General features: G+C 34.9%; 1 pseudogene; it reads right to left on the minus strand.

Annotated features, from left to right (window-relative positions):
- Positions 1-1,539: 1,539 nt before the first annotated feature.
- On the minus strand, positions 1,540-15,083 carry LOC149144125 (nucleoside diphosphate kinase 3-like; annotated as a pseudogene).
- Positions 15,084-18,170: the final 3,087 nt, after the last annotated feature.

The raw sequence follows: 18,170 nt of genomic DNA on the forward strand, positions 1-18,170 counted from the left end.
AAAAAATGGAATTTTTGAATTTAATTACAAACCATTTGTGTTTATGGTACATAGTAATTAATATATAATGTTACTTTTCAAATTATTTGTGTTTATGGTACATAGTAATTAGTGATACAGTACATAGTAATTAATAATAGAATACGCAAAAGTCAATTCTTTCCATCATTACACAATAATAGGGGAGACATTTCAACCAATCATATTTGAGATAAATAGAAATAAATTTTATTTAAAAATAATAAATTTAATTTCATAATGTTAAACTTTGGATAGATTTTAAATTTTTTTAGTCAAAGAAAAACTAACAGCAACTCAATGAAAATTGAATAGGTTATATCCTGCCAGCGATAGGTATAATAATAATAATAATGTGTTGTAAGTGAATTTATTGTCACTCGGTTACTTTTCAAAATTATTGATTGACAAAATTGATTCTAGCTTTTTAATATACTTTCTGAAAGAACATAAACTAGCATTTATACTGGAAGGGTGTAAAGACACGTCGATAGAAGGGTAGATGAGTGTGAATGATGCAAAGTTAGTGTTGTAGGAAACAAGGATGTGGATGTGGAAGGCATGAGGAATCAGGGGCGATGAGTGGGGGGAATGGGAAGGAATTGGTAAAGTGGAGGGTTGTGTGTGGAATATGGACGTTTGCAAATGGAAAGATAATTCAAAAATCAACTTTTGAAACTCTACATTTTATAGACAGAAATATGCAATTCACCTAAGGTTTAGGATTAGTTAGTATTTTTTATACAAATTCCATCCTTATTGGTGAAACATTCAAAGGGATCATATTGTTGAATAAAAGGGCCCCTTGAGTCTCAAACACCAATTTGGTGTCTAGCTTCGTCATGACCTTAAAAGTAAACTATTAATGTATAACTTGAGTGGGCCTAAAAATTAAAAACATGTGTTTCCTCATAAAAAATCATGAGTTCAAATTGAATGAGAAGAGTATATATATCTTCATAAACTTTAGCATTCATTTCCTTACACAAAAGAGATTCCTTCCACAAACAAGATGGTTATATATAATTGTACCAAATATATTAAACTTATCTAAAATTACCAAGTATAAAATAAATAAGTAAATGATAAATGTTTCTACAAATCTATATCTTCTCAACGTTACTAGCTTATGATATAAGTTAAATGAAAAAGAGATACACTAATGCAATGATTTAAGATATAATGTAAAACATATGTGAAACGCGATGCTTATTGGACACATGTTATGTAGAAGACAAATTTGACATATATATTTATAAAATATATATCAATTACATAGAGGAAATATAGATATAAAGATATAAGTTTTGGAAAATATTATTTGTTAAAGTATTGAATGGTTTATCAACCCAAACGTACATTTAAGTAGGCATTCTAAAATGACGGTGTTAGAAAGAAAAACAATTTCTTCACTCTTAGCGAGTGTCTTCAAACCTCTTTTGGAAAGGTATAGTTAAAAGAAGTCAATATAATTGCCTAATCATGTGCCTTTCACATCAAATAATGGGAGTTGAATATCCTTCACTTTCCATAAAGCCACTTCTCATTTCTATGAGCATAGTTTACTAGCTCTTCTGGCTTGAACCGTAGGTTGATCTCATTCTTTGTTGTTTCTTTCCCATCGCTTCCATGAATGATATTCGTGAAAGAAATGCAACCTCAAAGAAAGGCCAAAATTGACATTGTTATGTAAACTTAGGAAGAATTTTTACCATATGCTTCATTTCAAGAAGGTATAGCTACTGATTACTTTTCAACCGAGTTTCCACCCCTGGAAAACATACCCTTCAACAATTATGGCAAGGTCACCTAGAATGGTGTGAGGTTCTGAATTTTGCTGGTCAATTGCACATATGAGTTTGTGTCCATACTTGATGACTTGTTGGCCTTACCATACCTAGAGAAATTGTCATTTCATTAATAATAGTCAGGAGAGGAAGTTCTAACACCCCAAAAATGCAATCCTAATAACATTAAATTTATGTCCTCGGATACAACCCATGCCATAAGTCTTCAAACACAACTCTTACCCAAAAAGAAAATTCAGCCTCAAAAATGACTTGAAATGTCAACCCCATCAACAAAATAATTGAAAATTAGTGATAAAGCAAAATATTTGAGTGGAATTACCATTGCAAGAACAAGGCCATAACTGAGGAATTCACAAAGGCTATTGAAAAATGGTCTTTCTTTCAGATCTTCATAATGTTTCTCAACAAATTCCTTTGATGGAGAAACCAACTTATTTGAAACAAGTTTTTAACCCTTGCACTGAAAACGAGAAACAATTTCAGAAATTTGCAATTAAAATTGTGTGGTTTGCACTAATAACTAGAATCACCCATAACTAGTAACTAGAATCGCTACTTCAAAACAAAGAAGTTACTTACTAGTCGTCTTTGTGCACCATAAGGTTTGATGGCAATAAAAGTTTGTTCAAGTTGTCATCGACAACCAAGAAATGCATTAAAACTCGTGACTCGGTCCGCCTCCTTAGGAGTATGATACTATGTGATTGATATGGATACCATAAAAAGATGTTATTTTCCAAAACTAACCCATCATATAATAGTTCCATTACATAAAGATATTCCAAAGACCTAACATTCTAAGCATGTTAGAATATAATGTTTAACATCTAGTCTAGCATATAAATATTCCTTCAAGGACTAACCTTGTGAGAAATGCCTAAAGTTGGATTTTTTCAAACAAATATAAAACCAATACTACATCAACTAAACATCATTGAGTCTTCCAACTTAACTATCAAAATAAGGGTATACATCTATTTAAATTATAGTCTATGAAGACTTCTACCTCTAGAGATTTTGTTGATCGATCTTGAAGCATGTACACTGCAAATGTAGAAATGAAAAGTTAGAAAATATGCAAATTAAGAACATCTCCACCTTCATTGGGTGAAGAGAGAGTATTGCTTATTAAATATAATAGATGTAATGGCAAGGAATGCAACCAGATATCAATTATTGAGATAACATTTGCTCAAGCACAATATTTTAAGTTATGAGTTCTCTATGACTACTAGCAGATGAAAGCTTCAAAATTACTTTAAAAAGTGCTTGCTCATATCACTACAATGGTGATATGAAAATATAGTTTAGTGCTTCAGTGATAGGAGCTACTAAAGTGACATAGAGGCAATAAAATCATTTGTCAGAAATTTCATTAAGGTATACTTAATTGGTAATTGCACCTTGCGCAAATTATAATATAGAAACGTTGATGATCATAAAGTCTAGACTGCATTCAAATAAAGAACCTAGGGAAGACATGACATGTGTTGCAATAGAATTACAACTAAACTATGGGTGGGAAATGGACACCATGGAAAAATAATAAAAACCCAAAAGAAACAACTTCTAGTAAATTTTGGTTTTATAGGAAATTCCTTGTACAAATTAGAATTTAGAAACATTTTAGAGGTTGGACTTTATTCATATACATAACCTAGGTCAGGTGGCCCATTTTGCTCCAATGCTAGCTACAAATAACCCATGGATAATTTGATGTATATTTATCTAACATTTATATCTGCTCAATATTTGTGATGAATAGTTGGATATAAATAATCGGTAGAGGATACAAATTATCTGCAAATTATGTGCCAAGCAGATAATTTGGGTTATTTTCACTAGACGAATCAATGATATGTCATTAAGATATATCATTAATTGGAAGTGGAACTGATTTAGAAGGGAATGGGTAACTAGCCTAATCATCCCCTTCATTCCAACCATAGGTTTTTCATTTTACATAATTTGCAGATGAATAATCTGAAGTGATGAATAGCTTGGCACATAGATTGAGCATATTCCGAGCAGGATAGATTCATAGCATGGACACATTCCAAATGGAATGCAATGAAGAACACCCACAAGTCCTTATTATATTCAACCATGCAAAGGCATTCTACTTTTTGGACCCCATGGAACAAGGAAAACAATGCTAGAAAAGGCCCTTGCCACTTAATCCAATGCCAACTTTATAAATGTCTCAATGTATACCATAACTTCAAAGGCAAGGCAATGCAACACTTAATAAACCATAACTTTACTACATATTGTTTTGAATTCATCATGAATGACTCATAAATCACTTACGAACTTATGTAGTATGTAGTGGTTTGGGTAATACAAGAAGAATGTAAGGGCATTGTTCTCTTTGGTTGCAAAAGTTTCCCCTACGATTATTTTCATTAATGAGGTTTGTTATTATCTCTCTTATACTACAAGAAACATCAACAACGTTTGTTGGTTTGTTGCGTGGTTCTAAGCATCATGCTTATTGTATTTCTATTTTGTATTGTATCTACAAGTTGACAACATGTTAGGCCAAAGGGCTAGAGTTGGTGAACACAAGGCAATGAGGAAAGTAAAGAATGATTTTATGGCACACATGGATGGTTTTCTATCAAAGTAGTCTTCCCGACAAGGAAGGAAGTCAACCAAATGGTCCAAATGAGGAAGTTATGCTCTAAACAAAATGGTGGTCCAAATATTGCTAGTAGGTCCCAATGAAAACCAACTAATCTCATCTCACCATAATCCAAAGATAGAGAGCTAGTAAAATATCAAAATCTACTAGAACTCCCAGAGATATCATGTGGGTTTCATAATAGTTTCAAAACCCTAAACCTCACACTAACTCTATTCATCTAAAACCTAGGAAAATGAAGAAAAAGGGTTCACCTTTTGATTAACAACGAATAGATCCCCAACATGATTAAGGATGTATATGAGATAGAGTTGGTGAACATGAGGCAATGAGGAAAATAAAGAACCAGTTTATGGCTCACTAGGATAGTTTTCTATCAAAATAGTCCACCCAACAAGAAAGTAAGTTAACCATATTGTCCAAATGAGGAAGATATGCTCTAAAAAACACAATGGTCCAAATATTGCCAGTAGGTCCCAATGAAAACCATCTCATTTCATCTCACCATAATCCAAAGATAGAGTGTTAGTGACATGTTGAAATCTACTATAACTCTGAGAGACATTATGGAGGCTCCATAATAGTTTCAAAACCCTAAACCTAACACTAACTCTATCCATCTAAAACCAAGTAAAATGAAGAAAAAGGGTTCACCTTTTAATTAACAACGAGCAGATCCAAACATGATTAAGGATGTAGAGGAGATACTAATATAGGAAAAAGACAAAAGCATATTGTAAAACAATGTATAAGACCGTAGTATCCTATAGTTTCATAATAATCCTAGATAATGTTGTGATTGAAATTGCAATATTTATAATATAAGAAGAAAGCCAAAATGGTTCATTTCTTGTTCGTTTTCCCATATTAAGTTTCCACTTTATAGTTTTGTTTAATATCACAATAACTCAAGCTCATTGTTGTGTTTTATTGCATGTTTAAAGCATTGAAAGAAATAGGATTGCTTCACTGTGGCAAATATTATTTTGTAGCTTCATTTTGGTGCATCCACCACTGGAATATTCAAAACAATATAGTTTAAATAGATCAAATCCAAAGATAGAGAGTTAGCGACATCTCAAAATCTACTAGAACTCCAAGAGACATCATGCAAGTTCCATAATAGTTTCAAAACCCTAAACCTAGAACACTAACATTATCCATCTAAAACCTAGTAAAAAGAAGAAAAAGGGTTCACCTTTTGATTAAAAATGAGCATACCCCAACATGATGAAGGATGTAGAGGAGATACCAATGTAGGAAAAAATAAAAAATAAAAAAATATTGTAAAGCACTATATATTAAATTGAAACCTTGAATGTATCATTAACAATTTCACCTATATAAGTTTGGAGGAGTTGATTTGGCAGCAGATATCTTTTATTGCTTAGGGTTTTCTTGTTTTTTACCTGAAGCATTCTTGGGCCCTTTTTCTCCCTGCGTATATTTTCCATCTCATTTTTATATCCTGGGGGGGGGGAGGCCCCCTATGAAAAGGGACATGCATCTTGAAGATGGTCGGGCTATTGACAATTCCTACAATGGAAAAATATTTTCATAATCTGGTTGTGAAATAAATATTACCCTTCCAATTGAGTGAGATTTTATCTTACAACCCTTTGTTGAGGTCCACTTTGACACATATGCGAACAACTGTGAGAATCCCTTTAGAAATCCTTTCAGTGTCTATTTTGATGAAGTGACCTGTTAAATCTCCCACATCTTCTAAGATATCTAGTTGTATCAAATGGATGGGTAAGGAAGCATTACCCATACTAGAGTTGTGATAGACATCATGGTAAGAGGATTATAAGTACGTAATCATAGTTGCATTGATATACCAAATCAACCCCAAAATTAGGACCCCTGGTCAAAAACCTTCTTTCGGTCCTCTAAATTTTTTAAAATGACCAGAAATAATCCTTTTGAGCAAAATAATAGCTCCATATTCTGAGACCAATTCTAGTGTACCCATTCCCAAAGAGCAGATACCGAGGGCCAAAATCCATTAAAATGAGAAACAATCATCTATCATTCATAATTTGCAGCCTGAAGTTAGTTATGACATTTTCCACTTCAAGAGATGGAGTGTTTATAGCCTAATCCACAATGAATGATAACCCTAAGAGATCTTTATGTCTCTAAGTATTGGGCCCTGGCTTGAGGGAATCCTTAAATGACTTGGACTTAGAATCATAAGGTTCCCCCCTTGCCCATGGCACAATTGTTTAAGCTTGTAATGAGAGAGATAGCATCCTTGGTAATGCCATAATCGCTGAGTAAATTCCCCTCCTGAAGAAGTCGCATAACACCAACAAGGATTCCTATCCTTTCTTGAAGTTTGAAAGTGAGTGAGATACCATATCTACTGCTTTCACCTTGATGTAGAGAGTCTTGCCAAAAAGAGACCTGAGAAAGACTAAAAATTGCAAGAGCTTAAGAGTTGCAATTTCTTCTTGGAAAATCTCAGAAGAAAAATCCTTTAGAAATGGTTTCTCCTAATTACCAAATCTAGAAGTAGATCTAGTATTTGCAAGCCCTCCTTAGGAGGTTGGATTCATGGGCCTAGAACAAGAGTCACCACCATGGTTGAAACCCTAAAACTATCAACTCGAAGCAAAATACACGCCATCACTCTAAAGGAAATCTGGACGATCTAGCAAACCTAATCCATTGTATATGACATAAATTCGATTACCCAGATCCGCATCCTCGAGTTCCATTTCCTTTCGAGCAGATGGTCATGGTTCCTTGGTGTCTTGTGCTGCATTCTCTCTAATTACACCTACAACTCATGATTTCACCTTCATTTGAACTAGTTTCTCGACATTCAAAATCCTAAAGATCCTAGTGCCTAACGAACATGGGTAAATGCCTTTGGGTTTATGCATAGAAGATTCCACCATAGTTGCAGAGATCATCATAGTGACCATGTTTTTTGCTCTAATAAATTATAATTATAATTATTAATCTTATTTTTTATTTTATTTTTAATAAGTCAAAATGTTAAAGAGGACATTATAGTATTTCTACAATATTGGGCTAGATAATTTTATTATTGTTATTATTATTATTATTTTATTTTGACAGAGTCAAAATATTAAATATTACATTACGACATCTCTTCTATATTGAATTGGAGAGCATCTCTTTTCCCTCTAAAAGAGATTTAATCTCTCTAAGTTTCGTAAATACAGAGTTAAGATGGATCTATATTGGTTTAACTCCAGTCTTAAAATAAGTTATTTTCCACATAAATACTAAAGATCATTTTTATTTTTATTTTTATTTTATTTTATTTTTATATGATTTTTTTTTTTTTTTTTAATTTTATGTTATAAAAGTGTTTAAAAAAATCTATATAAATTTAACGATCAATAAGACGAAAAGTCGACTCCACAGTGATTCATTGACCTATTCAAAACGAAAAATCCAATAGTGACACATTGTGAGTACACTTACAGAAATTTGACACCTGATGATGTGGGGACTAGCATGGTTCTAAGGACACATATTCGATCCTCAACGTGACACTTATCTAATCCCATTAGAAATGAAATTGACACTGAAATAATTGTGAGGCACACTCAAACGCAAGGCTCCCTTTTTGTGAAGTGCCAAAGTCATCCTTATCGAAAAGAATAGTTGAATTATAGTGTCAAAAGATTGCCCACCTATCAATATTTAAACACGTTTAATGTGTATATCCACCTTTAATGTGTATCTCTAGAACCGCGACGTGTATACTTTGTTTTAATCACTATGTTGCTTCCGGCTGCGAGAATATAAATAAAATATATATAAGAAAATAATATAAATGATAAAAATAAATTATTTTTATTTTTTTGCTACGAATATAAAGTAACTGACTAATTTTTACTTATCATTTAAGATTTATAGTTAGATATGTAATTTTTAATCGTTTTTCACATTTAAAATCTATTATTTTTCAATAATTTCACAAGTTTAAGGGCTATGTATGGTTACAAGGTGTTTTTGGGTGTATGGTGTCTCTTGAGTGTGATGTATCAATATGTTTTTTTGATGGTTTAGTGCATTATATTGTTAATTCATTCTGATTACGTTTTGCAATCAATTGTTTATGCTTTATATTAATTATTAGACATTACTTCAACAAGTAACATGTATAATACTGTTCTCTTCAACACTCACAATTATTCACAATCTACAAGTACACAACTTATCAAGAAACGACCCACTGGCCTTTTTCATCCATTGGCTTTCTTCTTCTATTATAGTAGTGAAAGTTACATTTAAAAGGCAACCCAAGTTTATGGCTCTGTCCCTTCTTTACAACATGCAAATTTCAGACATAAATGATGCAATCCCTATATGTGAATTTCAATGGATTTTGGGACACTATATATCTCTTTTCTAAATATGTCAATAGTACTTAAATTTTTCGTAGGGAAATTTTGTCAAACACATGGCAAGCATACATTTTTCAAACAATTTGCAACACTTCGTCAAGTTCTTGTGTCAATGACTGTAACATGGGTAATTTACTAAAAATTTGCACATACAATATAACAAGGAACAACCCCATTCAACAATTAAACTTAATTAAACTAGCAACAACTCAACCAAATTTATTAATTGGGAACCATGGAATTACATAATAAAATCATATTTGGAACTTGTGAGATTTCTCCAATAGAGGCACAAATTGACTGTAGAAGATAATGGGAAACCTAGTTATAGAATTTCCTTTGAAATTATTATGCTAGGACTGCAGGAAGTACTAAGAGTATAAATTGTCTAAGAAGGGAAATGATGTCAAAAGAGTGTTGGTTATAACATGATTAATCTCCTCAAATTTAACGATTGTTGCAGATAAACTTTTCCCCTTCCAAATATAAACTCGTCCCTACACCAAGAGATTATACAGAATTGTACTCAACATGTATAATTGCTCTCAGCCTCTACTAAACATGACACAACAAGCAAGGAAATCTGGTCTAGATAAGTCCAGTATCTTTAAAATCTCAGGCTCTCAAAATATGTTTGAAACCTTTCCATACTCAGCCCTCCAATGTAAGGTTCAACCTCTCAAGTAACAAGCTCAATCATTAATTAATCCATCCATGTGCAACTATTTGGTTTGCACACCACTAATTTGATTGGCACCCAAATAAGTAAGTTGTTCTAGGAACAAATAAAAATCATAATCGTAATAGCCCCATGGGTTAGCTCAGTTGGCCGAGTTCTCATTGCTAAGTATCTTTCCAGTTGGGAGGTCACAAGGTCGAATCTCCTCGATGCCCTTCGGGTTAGGCCCTGCTTGTTTGGTCGACGGGTAGATCCCTTTGGGTTGATCAGCCTAGATTTTCCCATGGATGTAGCAGCCACCCAGTGTCAGTGAATCACCCTTAAAAAAGTCATAATTGTAAATATGTATTCAGATTTCTTGAAATTTATTTAAACTCCATCTATTGTCCCTCCTATGAAAGATGCACTTGGCCTGCACAGGATTCACAACCCAGCGGTAAACTCGGCCTTTGATAAACCACTTGTTGTCCCATAAATTCTTGATGCGACATAATTAGCTCCAGGAAGTCTCAATGAAATCCTTGGCCTCTTCTTTGTTTATCCCAACAAATACATCCAAATCTCGTCCTCTTCTTTGCTTAGTGCAACTAACACAAATCTTAGCCTCTTCAAAATTGACAACTTGACTACAGGGTTTCTCGAGCTCCAGTGACTAATGAATTCAACCTACAATCTAAGCTCCCTTCAACTGTAGCTGCAACACCTTCATTTGAATACCTTTCACAATTGATGTTACTTGATCTCACAAAATCCTTTAGTAAAATAACTAGAAATAAATTCACCAATTGAGTACTAGTAAGAAACCTGAATGGCTCCTCCTTATTGACTGGCTAGGGTGTATCACTATAAGACTGAAACCAATATTGATCACTAGGATGGATATTTCACCATAGACATTGATCCACACTCAAGGTTAGAAACCCTCATACAAAGCTCATGAGCCCACAAATCAATTTACCAAAACATCTAATCACCATTAATGAGCTCCTCCTTTTCTTTTATTGAGGTGGCCATCAGAATACCATGGTTCAATACCATGGGCCATCTGAATACAATGGGTTGCCTTTTCCCCATTTACTAAAGTGACTATGAAATTCTTTTTCTAGTCTCACTTTTAATTAATTATTCCCAAGTATTTCTCTATTAATTCCAATATCTAGCCCATGCAAATTGACTAGGGTACTGAGTTGTTCTATGTTCCCCACATCTAGAAAGGGGACATTATAGTTCTCCCTTCCCAAAATTTCTTATCCTCAAGCAATCCATAATCCAATACCAGGATCCAAAACAAGTATGTCAAATGCTTCAACACACAACTATTGTATCTCCTCAATGCTGCTAAATTTGACATCACAACCATCTATTTCCATGCCTTGAAGCAAGTCATGTAACCCATTTTAATGAGAATTTCGGGTTATATTGAAAAGCATAGCTCCTCATGATCCTGCTTCATAGAATATCCCTTGACATCCTATGGAAGAGGTTGCTTCACACTTCAAAACACTAATTTTCTAAAGGAATCAAGTGTTGCCACATGTTTCTACATGCTCCATTAATCCCTGTCTAGCGAGGAATTTAATGGTGGCCTATGACCCCTATAGTGTTAACCTGGCCCATAAATTCCACCTTTCTACCTCCAGTGATGAAATCTCGTTGACTTCTCTGCTTGAACTAATGTTGTGATCAGGAGATTAAATCATAGGGAAAGACCCCATCCATGTGAAAAGCCTACTAATAATGTAGACGAAGACAAGATATCTACATGTTTTTCCTACCACCCAAAACTCTCTCCATGGACTAGCTTGTTCTTGAAGCTTGAATCTTGTTAACTCAATCCTCATTATTCATCTTTTCTCATCAAACACCTATTGTTGAATAAGTTCTCCAAATGGCAGGTGGCTACCTTTCTCTATTTCATACAAATTCTTTGAGCATATATCCTCTGATAATGGTTTATCATCAAGGTTGAAACCAATTTGAGTCATCATTCTCAAGCTAGGTTGCGAGTTTCTCCCATCATCTGGAAAAAGTTGAATGTTTTGCCATCGATTGTCATGTGACATCACCATGCTTCTTGATGGCCCAAGTATGTGTTTATCTTTGTTCAAGCACTTCATTTGTTGGTTATAGAAATTTTTGGGGCACCCTTGTTCATGCCTCTCAATACTACCCTCCGATAATTCCTTGAAATGAACCCCTTCTCCATGGTCTGATCATTTTTTCAATGCCTCCCTATAATACTAAGCCATTGGACACCCAATACCATGTCAGTGTCTAACAACTTTACCACACAAAAATTGTCAATAATGGTGTAGTGTCCCATATTCAATAATGATCTTGGAACCTTTTGGTTGCATGTCATGTTGGATCTACCAGCCATCTCCACATTAAAACCTCTAAATTCCCTTGTAGGGATACCTCTCCTAGCTACAAATGTTGAGTCAATGAAATTGTGGGTTGACCCATTGTCGATTAGGACAGTGACCCACCACTCCTATATGATTCTTTTGATTCTAAAAGTGTTGTATCTTGGAACTCCTAAAACTATGGCTATGGTTCCACCTCAACTTTCCAACTATGGTTGTTCATATTCTACTACTAAGCTCCTTACCCTATATCGGCCTTGCCTCTTCGTCCTTGTCACTCCTGGAAAGAATCTCAATGTAGTGAACCTTACTATTTCTCATGCATATATGTCATGGCTCCCAAGGTTCCCCGAAAGTGAAATAAAGCTTCTTTCTCCCTAACTTATCTCGAATCTCTCCATTGAATCTACTTCTCTGACTTCCTCCTTCTTAAAGGGCATCTTATCTTTAGTTTGTTAAGGAAGTGATGGTTTGGAGGGTGCTTTATTTTTTGTCACCGCATCATCCATATCTCTCATCTTAATAATGGCATCTTGTAATGGCCTTGGCTTGAAGTTCTTAACCCAACCCCATAGAGGTTCAATTAATCCCTCTATGAAGAGCATGACCAACTTGTGTTCTGACACGTCAGTTACCATGACTGTTATCCAATGGAACTCGGAGATATACATATCTAGAGTGCATGTGTACTTGAGTTGAGCTAACTCTCATGAAGTTCTGGGTTCTTCTTTTTTAACATAATTATCAACCTTTGTATGATCTCCAAGTAGGTGTGATTATGGATTGTCCCAAGGTGTTGAACCCATGGTACTACCATTCATGAGCTTTGCCTTCCATATGCATAGTAACATACAGGATGACCTTTGTCTCAACCATAGGGTTGATTTGGAACTATGTATCCATGTTTTGAATCCATGCCTTGGCAGAACAACTAGATGTCACATAAAATTGGGAAAGGTTATTTTTCTTGCATTTTCCAGAAGATCATAGTTCTATGATCCTCATCCATACTCCCTATGCATGTTCTTGTATTTGATGGTGCAAAAAATTTTCAAGGACATACCCACATGTAATTCTTCCCCCAATTCCTAATATTCTTCTATGTAGTTATCAAAAGTCGTGTCCCTCTGTTGTTTCCCTGGATTATCTGTTGATTGTTCCTCCAAAAAATTTGGCAAGAGTGGCCTATGTGTTATTCTGATGGGTGATTGTGAGTTAGATTGGCCTAGATTAGAAGCGTTGCTTGCCTCCACATGCTACCCATTATATCCATTTGATATCCTAATGGGACTACTATTATTATTATTTTGATTCCCTTGCAATATTTCCATCGTTCGAGTGATAGCCTACACCAATTCTTGATACCCCTTTGCCATTTTGTGCACCCATTCATGTTGTCCATGTACCAAATTCTATTTCCCTAGTTAAATCACTCAATACATGCATTATGCTTCCTTGTGGTTGATATTCTCAATCACCCATTTTTGCTTCATCCTCCTCTGATTCTGGATGTGGAAATTCCTTTCCTTTGTTCTTTTTCTTGTATGTCACAACCTCATTGTCTTCTAGATTCATCAATTGATACAACCCCTCATGCTGGTATGAATACGAACTCTGATACCACTATAATTTCCTTTGTATTTAAATTTAAATAATTTTTGGGACACTATAATATCCCTTTTCTAAATATTCTAATAATTCTTAAATTTTACATAGGGACATTTTGTCAAACACATGGTAAGCATACATTTTCCAAACAATTTTCAACATTTCGTAAAGTTCTTGTGCCAATGACTACAACAAGGGTAATTTCTTAAACATTTGCACATATAATATAACAAGGAACAACCCCCATTCAATAATTAAACCAACAACAACTCAACCAAATTTATTAATTGGGAAACATGGAATTACATAATAGAATCAGAGTTGGTACATGTGAGATTTCTCCAACAGAGACACAAACTAGTTGTAGAAGATAATAATAAAATTGGTTGTAGAATTTCCCATGCAATTATTATGCTAGTACTATGAGAAGTACTAATAGTATAACTTGTCTAAGAAAGGAAATGTTGTCTAAAGAGTGTTGGCTATAACATGATTAATATCTTGAAATTTAATCATTGCAGTAGATAAGCTATGCCTGTTGCAAATATAAACTCAGCCATGTTCTGAGAGAATCTACAAAATCGTACATGACATGCACAGTTGCTCTCTTCCTCTACTAAACATGACATTCAACAAATAGTGAAACTTGTTCTATAAGTCTAGCCTCTTTAAAGTCTCGACCTCTCAAAATATGTTTGAAACCCTACCATATTTAGCCCTCTAATGTACAAGCTTGGCCTCTCAAGTAACAAGCTCAACCATTAATTAATTCGACTATGTGTAACTATTTCATTTTGTACACCATTAATTTTATTTGGCACCCAAATAAGTAATTTATCTCAAGAACAAATAAAAATTTAGTCGTAAATATTTATTCAAATTTCTTGCAATTTATTTAAACTCTGACTTACAACCCTTCTATGGAAAATTCACTTGGCCTTCATAGGATTCACATCCCACTCGGCGAGTGATAAACCACGTCGTTGTCTTATAAATTAACTATGTGTAGCACAAAATAAGCTCCATGAGGTCTCACAATGAAACACTTGGCCTCTTCTTTTCCCAACCAAACAAATACATCCAAATCTTGGCCTCTTCTTTGCTTAACATAGCTAATATACATAAATATCAACATCTTCAAAATTTATAGCTTAACTTCAAGGTTTCTCAACCTCTAATTACTAATGAATTTGACTTGCAATTTAAGCTCCCTTTAATTGTAGCTACAACACCTTTATTCAACTACCTGTCACAATTGATGCTACCACATACTCACATAATCCTTCAATAAAATAACTAAAAGGAAATTCACCAGTTAAGTATGAATGAGAAACCTAGATGGCTTCTCCTTGTTGATTGGCCAAGGTGTATCGTTGCAACACAAAAACTAGTATTGGCGATAAGGGTGGATATTTCACCAGCAAAGGTGATCCACAATAACGGTTACAAACTCTTATACAAAGCTTTACGGGCCCACAAATCAATTTACCAAAACATATACTCACCATGAATGAGCTCCTCCTTTTCTTTTATTAAGGTGGCCATCAGAATACCATGGGTCGCCATTTTGTTCATTTACTAAAATGACTTTATGAAAATCTTTTTCTATAGTCACTTTTAATTAATCATTCTCCAGTATTTCTCAATTAATTTAAATTTATAGCCCAAGGAAATAGACTAGGGTACTTAGCTATTCTTCATTCCCCACATCCAAAAAAAGGGACATGACAAATTACAATACTAAAAACCCCATCATTGAATTGGTTCACCACCTCGACTTTCTCTCTCAAATCCCTTATCTCAATTCATCCCTTGGTTGGTGCTTGTCTTGGCTCACTTGGTTATCTACTTGATTGCAGACTTGTCTGAGCTCTCACATTGTGCTTCATGTCTTTAGTTTTCTTTCGGCTCACCCTAATACAATCCAAACTTTGCTTGCTTATGCTTGCTACCTGCCTCATTCGGTTTGATATCATTTCGTATATATATATGTGTTGTGGCATTTCATCAGCCCACACCCTTTCAATATCTAAGATGGTTTGGTTGGTTAGCTCGCCATTCATGTGGGTTGACTCATTCCTTCTCATGTCAGCTTGGCCATCGTTCCAATAATTTTCTACTTCTACACTATCAAGGTGACATGCTACTTGTTTCATTTTGTTCCTTCATTCCAACTTCACACTACCTCCATCAAGCCATCGTGCAACCCATGTAGTTTTATTCTGTTCATTTCTTTAGACCAACTCTTCTATTAATGCACTTAGGTGTTTCACCCTTCTGGCACTCATGCTACCAAAGATAGCATATGGTCATGTGCTCTCGTGTTATTTGTTCCCATATGGAAACCCAAACATTTGATTAACCACTTTGCTTGGCTGGGCACTCCCTCACCCTAGGGGCCACACCTCTTAATTTTGTTTGCTATCAAAACTTCATTTTGTTGATGCCCATGTTCCCACACTTAAGTCATCAACCAAACTCCATATTTCCACAATATTTATGACATGAACGTCACAAATAACGTGATGGGGATTTCACTTGTGGTGTTTATTTAGTTTAAATCACACCCATCTCCAGGTCTTAAAATACTCCCCCACTCAAAATTATTTTTGTCCCATTAATAGTCCTGCCACAACCTCTTAATCATGTCCCTCTAGATATCGTCATCATGAAGTGTCGCTCCTCTGGATGGTATATCTTACTTTATCTATAGAAATCACACCTACATATATGCGATGTGTTGGATCACCTCATGTCACTCAGCTAATCAAGTAGCTTTAATATGATCATCACACCAGGTTCCATAAGAACTCATGCCTCACACAATACAATGTCCTCGACCTTAGATAATCCAAGCTCATACATCAATCTACCCTACCATAGGGGTACCACCCTAAGTAGCCCATTGTCTTGGCTCGCCATCCAATTGCAATGACGAGCCACATGTTCATGGATCAATGTGAAGAAAAAGTGTGATAGCCATGGTGACCACCCCATGCATCTCTCCTATCCATCTGTGCACTCAAAAGTATTCATCCATTCTTCTATGCCATGTGTCTTAACAAAGGTGGGTATGATCCAATCCTACCCTTTGCTTCCTCAACAAGTCTCTCCAACTCAGGATCTTGTGGCCAATCTCATAATCTCACTACCGATGAACTGACCTTGTCATAAGTCTTATGATACCAAGGCACACTCTCCTAGTCACATCTCTGAACCATTGATCCCATAATCATAATCCTCTTTTTATGCATCATCTCTTGGCGTATCCTCCAACTTGCTCATCCTTTTTTTAACTCTTGAATAATGTATGTCAAAGTGGTCATAATGTTCACATGCTGAGATAGAACAGATGCAGTCTCTATGCTACTCATACTCCCATATGCAACTCCACAATATTGTTGCTCATCTTGGAAGAAGGTATCCATCTTCACTATTGTACTCAAATCTCCTCTTTGAGTCTCCTTTTGAGTATCCAAGGTACCCACTACCTACAAAATTCCTACCTTTGCAGTGTCCTTCTATTCCAAGGTAGTTACATTCTAATTTATAAGTAAATTCCTTACCAAATGACCCTCTCCATAGATCCAACATGTGATCGGATTATTCTCCCTTGTAGTACCTACTTGTGCTAATTTTCCTTCTTTGGAAGACTCATTTTTCTCTTGGTCCTTTTTCTTCTTTCTCCTATCACCCCAAACTTCATATTTGTTATTTCCATTTGTTTCATATTCCAAGAGTTTTAATTTTGTTGTGGTAATAACCTCTATAAGTGTTTGGACACCCTACTTCTTAACTTCTCTCTTATCCCACAACTACAAATTGTTGTTGAAGTTGGTACACATGGTCCTCATCATACATCTCCTTGATATCTAGCATAAGTCCAAAAAACTCTTTGATGTAAGTCCATATCTTCCCTATATGCTTCAAAACCATAAGGTGATCCCTTCCTAGCCATGCCTAGTTTCTTGGTCAAACTACACATGCAAAGTTTCTTTTAGCTCTGCCCAAGTTGAAATCTTCTTTATGATATGACCAACTAACAAATCCTTTACTAGGGTCCTCCAACACAACTTTGTAGTTCTTGTGAGATGCATCATAACAACATTAACCTTCATCTCCTTGGAGCATCCTTTCATCTATTCCAACATTTGCTCTAAATCGCAACAAAATTTTCCAAGTATCTTGACACTCCTTGTCCCATCATACATCTTTGGCTCCTTCAGCTTCACTCTCTTATATTAACCAATTGAACAATGTCAAATGGCCTTTTTCCATATTGTTATTACATCAATCTAGTATCGTGTCAATGCCAGAAGTGATATCACTTTCTCTTCCAAGTAACTTATCTAATCTTCCTGACCTTGGGACTACTTTATTATATCCTCAATTATGTAGGATCATGCATATATAACTTCCCTTATCTCTCCAATATCCCTCCAAATATCTTCAAACTCAATTTCGTGGTCTTCCATAGCATCCACCATCCTTTACCAAGCTTTTCTTAATAACTTGGACCTTATCTAACAATGTATCCTCATCTTGGGTCACCACGCCACCTCTTGTGTTCATCATTCTGACCTACTAATAGTAGCATATGTATGTCCCCTTGCTAACTCACACAAGTTTTGTAAGTTTTTTTATTAAAATTAA

The sequence above is a fragment of the Pinus tabuliformis genome, chromosome X (genome assembly GCF_031772625.1).
Source record: "Pinus tabuliformis cultivar Carrire ecotype Pingquan chromosome X, CPIR1, whole genome shotgun sequence".
Taxonomy (NCBI): domain Eukaryota; kingdom Viridiplantae; phylum Streptophyta; class Pinopsida; order Pinales; family Pinaceae; genus Pinus; species Pinus tabuliformis.